A 6520-nucleotide genomic window follows, 5' to 3' on the forward strand; every position below is an offset into this window, starting at 1 on the left:
TGTCTACTCAACCAGGTTTTAAATCTGTATCATCCTAGTCATGTACAGGCATTATTGTGATATTTTGTTTACTGTGCCCCACTTGATATAACTGGTTCGTGATTACTGTATACTAAATACTACATGAATTACTTAGTAGATTTATAAGCACACGCCATTATATGGAGTACATTGTAGGTATTGTGTTGAATTTCATTATATCTAAGGTTACCACATTTTTGGCTTGCCTCGCCTTGCCTTGAGATATTTTGTTGTGTAGTTAGGGGAGGATGGAGTTTTAGCAGAAAAAGTTCTATTGCCCATTCATATCTGCTCCGCGCACTCTTAGAGGTATTCTTAGTTGTTCATGCTGTGTTGATGCAAGGCAGCTTCAGACCTTGACATCTGATTCAAGCACCATTGGGGTTAATACAGTGGCTTTGATTCATTGGGCATTCTGGATTGAATATGCATATTGGAAGGCAGAGAGGTGTTGCAGTTTACATCAGTGTGACACACAGAGCACAATCATATCTTTCCCTAATAACCCCTCATGCATGAAGGTTTCTGGATCCTAAAGCCCTCTCTAGTTGTGCGCTCTCTGTGTGGGATGATGAACTCCTTTATATGTCACATGCTTAATTTTATGTTCAGTTGCCTGGATACAAGGGCTGGTTTAGCTTCTTGGGAGGGAGGGGGGAACATTTGGCCTTTTCATCACATTAGCATTTAAGATATGACTGCAACCGTCCAAACTCTGACTCTGTTCACCCTGGTCACAAGAGGCAAGTTAACTCCAAATAAATGTGTTGTCGATTCCACCACTTTGTCAACGTGATATAGATTCAAAAAATGAATTTGGAAGAGAAATATTTCCTTTTCTTTGTTGCCATCCTTCCAGCGAGAGAACAGTGCCAGGCGTTCTTCCTGTTCGCTATGATGTTAGCTGAGCGTTACAGCTGCTAATCCGCACGGTATTAACCCATATTGCAAATTAACTCTCAATATCGAGTGGAAATAAAGCTCATTGTTCTGTTATGTCAGTTTTTAGAGAACATTTATGGATATATTTACTGCATAATCACCCCTTCAGTGTATGATCTCAAACCAATACATAGGTGATGGTGTTTTTGAGTGACTGACAGAGGAAATTATGGTTTCACACTTTGCCAAAGGTTCTATCAGCTGGTATCTCCTCATCTGAGTATTGCAGCAGTAAACCTCTGATTATCACCCTGCCTAACAAACCACTGGGGTTGCTGTCTACTACTACAAACAATCCCATAGGCCTATTAACTCTAGCACAGCTCCAGCCAACCATAGAGCATGTGGGAAAACTCCTCCCAGTATTGCAGACTTTCTGGGCTGCTGTGTAGCTGACTTAAGTCAACTTGTCAAGTCAAGTTTATTTGCATAGCATATTTAAAAACAACAGGAATTTTACCAAAGTCCTTTCCAGTTGAACAAGAATTAAAGGAGATAAAAGAAAACCAACAACTAAAACAAATAAAAGGAATAAAAGACAAATAACAATTTAAGTTCAATTTTGTCCAAAGTATATCCTTAGCTGTGTGGTGTTGGTGTTGCTGCAGAGGATGGCTTGTTAAGCACCACTCATTGCATCCTGACTGTGGGCACGGTGTTGGCATTAGTCACTAGTCCTGTCAATTGAATCTTGGTGCAGATGGACAATCGTTAATTGAGAATCTACGAATATTTTAAATCTCTTGACGCATTATTCAACATTGTCATCAGCACCCTGAAAACAAGCTCTTTAAATGCAAAAGAGCAATTGTACCGGTCCGGGAGGTGAAAGCATGTTGCGGAAAGCCCACTAGCGTTCGCCCACGTCATACATATTTAATTCAATTCAGTTGTATTAATTTATATAGCTCTATTACCAATAGACATTGTCTCAAAGCACTTTACAGAGCCCAAGACCTAAACCCCATAGAGCAAGCGCAAGACGACGGTAGCAGAAAAAACTCATTTTTTCACAAGAAAAAACCTTGAGCTGACCCCAGCTCAGAAGGGGGACCCATTTGTTGGAGGCCAGTAGAGGGGTAGAAGGAGTGGGGGAGGGAAGTAAGAAAAGAAGAGGCGGGCAGATAATTCATACATCAGAATCAAGCAAATCCTTCAGACATGCATCATATTGGCATACATGGGGCAGCTGTACCGCAGGCATTCATACTGGTTGCAGCGTGTAGAAAGACAGAGAGAAGAGAAGTTAGTACACAGATTAAAAAACAACATGTAAAAGGAGCCAGACTTTAGAGAGATGGCAGAGAAAGGAGGGAGGAGAAGTTGTACAGCATGACACATGAGAGGTCCTTGGCAGCCCAGGCATGTAGCAGAGTAACTAAGGGAGGGTGCATGCTGGTCCAACGCCTTCACAAGGATGGTCTGGAGCTGACTACACCAACTACCACTGGTCCAACGCCTTCACTAGGACGGTCTGGAGCTGACTACACCAACTACCACTGGTCCAACGCCATCACTAGGACGGTCTGGAGCTGACTACACCAACTACCACTGGCAGGCCGGTCTCAGAGAGGCAACAGCAAAAGCAGCCCTTTCCACAATGACTCCTTAACTATAGGGAGTAATCAAAACAAAGCTTTGTCTAGACTGAAAAACAGAGAGGGTGTCTTCTCAGATAGCGGAAGGAAGATTATTTCAAAGGAGAGGGGCTCGATAGCAAAAGGCTCTGCCTCCTACCATCATTTTGGAGACTCTTGGCATTGTGAGGAGGCCTGCATTTTGAGATGGAACAGTTCTTGATGGGCAGTACGGGACTAGTGAATCCCAAAGGTAGTCCAGAACTAGGCCATTGAGGGCTTTGCATGTTAGAAGGAGTATTTTGAAATTGATTCTACTTTTGACAGGAAGCCAGTGAAGAGAAGCAAGTCCAGGAGAAATGTGTTCGTATTTATTTTTTTTTTTATTGTAGTAAGTGTGCGAAGCGTCTGCGTTTTTGTATACATATGGGCATGACATTATGGCAGCCCCAGGTTTCCTGGCTTTTATCGCACCGAGGCATTAGCCCACGTGGCACGCTGCTCGCTGGCATGCGCTCTCAGGCAACAGACTTCAAAAGGGCTTGAATCGGGGGCCCAGCCTCGGCGGTGCCCTGGTGCATGAGACAGGCGCACCAACATCACTTTCCCAGTTCTCAGCAGGGAGCATGGCAGCTCTGTGCCGAGAAGCTCGGTACCATGTGGGCCTAAGGGTGTTTTAACAATGTTTTGCCTTATTTTCTCCGCTCAGCATAAGTCTGCTGTCACATTTTTGGATGGCGGGTCGTTCATGAGTCGATGGTGTGATTGTTAGAATCTCGGGGTAGGGCAGAATGACTAAATACGCACCAGAGCATTCAATACCGGGGTTGCTGGCGACAGGCAACCATGTGCAATGGACAGGCTCTCTGTGTAAATGTTTACAACCCCCTACTGTGTTGCTGGGAGGAACGATCCGCAGGCAAAATGGAATTCCTCATCGCCTTGTTACTGGCCCACCCAAAAGGAACGTGAGCGGCTCCGCCTGCCGTGGTGAAATTAATCACAAATCTGTCAGTTGCGTGAAGTGTGACTTCCATCAGGTGGAATTTACTGAAATGTAAATACTGATTTACTGAACTTATTGACATTAATAAATATGCATATTTTCATACACCCTTAAGTGTTTGAAATAAGAACTTGGAAATATAGACCAACTACCTAATGGTATTCTAAGGAAACGGCCTTCCTTACATCAGCGCTAGGGAAGCTCTAAATGTTTGACAGTCTAAAGGGGTTTGATACATTAACCTCAATAACCTTGAATGTGCGCTATGCACAAAATAGCAGGTGTGAAATTATGTTAGATATTGACAAATGTACCAGTAATGGGAATGATTGCATTTGAAGTCACTTTACCTATGGCTCTGCAGTACTTCTGACCATGCTGTGCTAACCTTCTTTTCAGGGCAAATTGAACAGAAAATAACACGGCCATTTCAATAGCCCGAACAAAACTAAATATACCGCAAGGCTTAATTATATAAAATTAAACCTGTTTGTCATTAACCATGAAAGGATTTTCAAGTTGCAAAGTAGAAAGTAAGTAGCTTTCAGAAGTTGTCAAAAGCAGCTTTTAAAAAGCAGTTCGCCGCAGTACCCTGCCAGAGAAGTACACACTCTGTTGTGTAGTCTCTTATGCTAATGATATCTAATTAGATTAGATTTGGATTCAAGGTCTTATTCAGCGTTTATTGGTGAGATTTAACATCGAGGTTTTCTTTATCAGTAGTAGTTAATGTAGTAATTCACATGAACATTTCATTAACCTTAGTGTTAATAAACCAAAAATAATTTGAAATACCTTTTACACATCCAGGATAGTTTCACTAACTTGCAAATCATTAGTTGCTATGATCAAACCATCAACTTCAGAGTTAAGAAGCATTAAAGGTGAAGTCTATGATCAAACCATCCACTTCAGAGTTAAGAAGCATTAAAGGTGCAGTCCACGCTCCTTCCATGCACCGCGGTAAGAGCCAGTCTGTTTCCCATTCACAGGGTGTTTGTGTGCACAGGACTGTAAGGAGCAATTTGCTGGAAAAGAATAGTAGACAGCACCTTTCAGTCAGAATGGGTAACTTTGCTAATGTTATCTACCGAATTCATTTAATTCATTAAATTATTAATGGAACCTTATTTTTAGGTAATACCCCTGTATTTAACCAGGATAAAAACCTCCCTTAAAAAAAACCTTTTTCAAGATGGCCTTAGCAAACGGAGCAGGTGACAGCACCTTCAACAGCATACAGACCCGTGAAACATGCATGAAAAAATAAACAGACACCTTTAAGATTAACTAGTGGAATGCAAAACTGTCGATCAAGAGAACCCAATCAAAAAGATCCCATTAGACGGCTATAGAAACGATGAGTGGGGCGCTGTGAGGCTGACGATCTTAAAGGCAAGGCATCGGTGGCGTGTTGAGATGCTCCTTGAGCACGGGGGGGGAATTGCATACGCAGGACTGACTATAGTCCTCATTGTGCAGACGTGTCAGAACCTCCTCTGGGCTGTCAGAAGGTGTTTTGGGCCATTGTGCTCTCCGCAGCATTCCCACAAAGGTTCCGGAACAGTTGTTTACTCTTAAACCCGTCAGAGGGGGATCGGCCCCTGATGGCAACCTCACACAAATGGCCCCGGAGATTAGATGGGGTCTCGGAAGCCGTCCTATTCTGACTTTGATTCCCCTCATCTAACCCTGAGATGATTGCTAACTACACTATGGAATTATATAGCCGAAAGAACATAAACAAGTATTATCTTCAGTTAATAATATAAGCAAGTGCTGAGAATGGAGGATAGGGGGGGGGGGGGGGGGGGATGAAAGGGAAATGTCTCCAGTATAAATATTCTCTGGAAATGGCAAGGATTTGAGACTGTGGAGGAGGAGGGAAGGAATATAGTTCAGACTCTGCATTAATGAGGCAAGGAGTGTAAACCATGGAGCCAAATCTACTTAATGCCATCAAAATTCCCCCTTTTCATTCAGCTTAATGGGGGCGAGGGATTGAGTAGGGGTTGTACACACGGAGCCCCACGTCTCAAGTGTAGTCGAGCCATTACACACAAGGGCATACATGATTCAAAAAACAAGCCAGCGCTTACATTGTCCTTTTCAACCCTTATAGGGGATTGACAGGCGGTGGCTGTTACATCTGAGGAATAAAGGTGACCAGAGGTTGGTGATTGCTGATATTTTGATGCACTTCCTTATACAGCTTTGACTCATGGTCACAGGCCACACTCAACATGTGTGTGTGTGTTCAGTGAGCATGTATATGTGTGTGTGTTCAGTGAGTATGTATATGTGTGTGTGTGTTCAGTAAATATGTATATGTGTGTGTGTTCAGTGAGTATGTATATGTGTGTGTGTGTTCAGTGAGTATGTATATGTGTGTGTGTTCATTGAGCATGTATGTGTGTGTGTGTGTGTTCAGTGAGTATGTATATGTGTGTGTGTGTGTTCAGTAAATATGTATATGTGTGTGTGTTCAATAAATATGTATATGTGTGTGTGTGTTCAGTGAGCATGTATATGTGTGTGTGTTCATTGAGCATGTATATGTGTGTGTGTGTGTTCAGTGAGTATGTATATGTGTGTGTGTGTGTTCAGTAAATATGTATATGTGTGTGTGTGTGTTCAATAAATATGTATATGTGTGTGTGTGTTCAGTAAATATGTATATGTGTGTGTGTTCAGTGAGCATGTATATGTGTGTGTGTTCATTGAGCATGTATATGTGTGTGTGTTCAGTAAATATGTATATGTGTGTGTGTTCAGTAAATATGTATATGTGTGTGTGTGTGTTCAGTGAGCATGTATATGTGTGTGTGTTCAGTGAGCATGTATATGTGTGTGTGTTCAGTGAGCATGTATATGTGTGTGTGTTCAGTGAGCATGTGTATGTGTGTGTGTTCAGTGAGCATGTGTATTTGTGTTTCTTTGTCCTGTCTATAGTCTACATTACTCGTCTACTGCC

The sequence above is a fragment of the Clupea harengus genome, chromosome 25, assembly GCF_900700415.2.
Source record: "Clupea harengus chromosome 25, Ch_v2.0.2, whole genome shotgun sequence".
Taxonomy (NCBI): Eukaryota; Metazoa; Chordata; class Actinopteri; order Clupeiformes; family Clupeidae; genus Clupea; species Clupea harengus.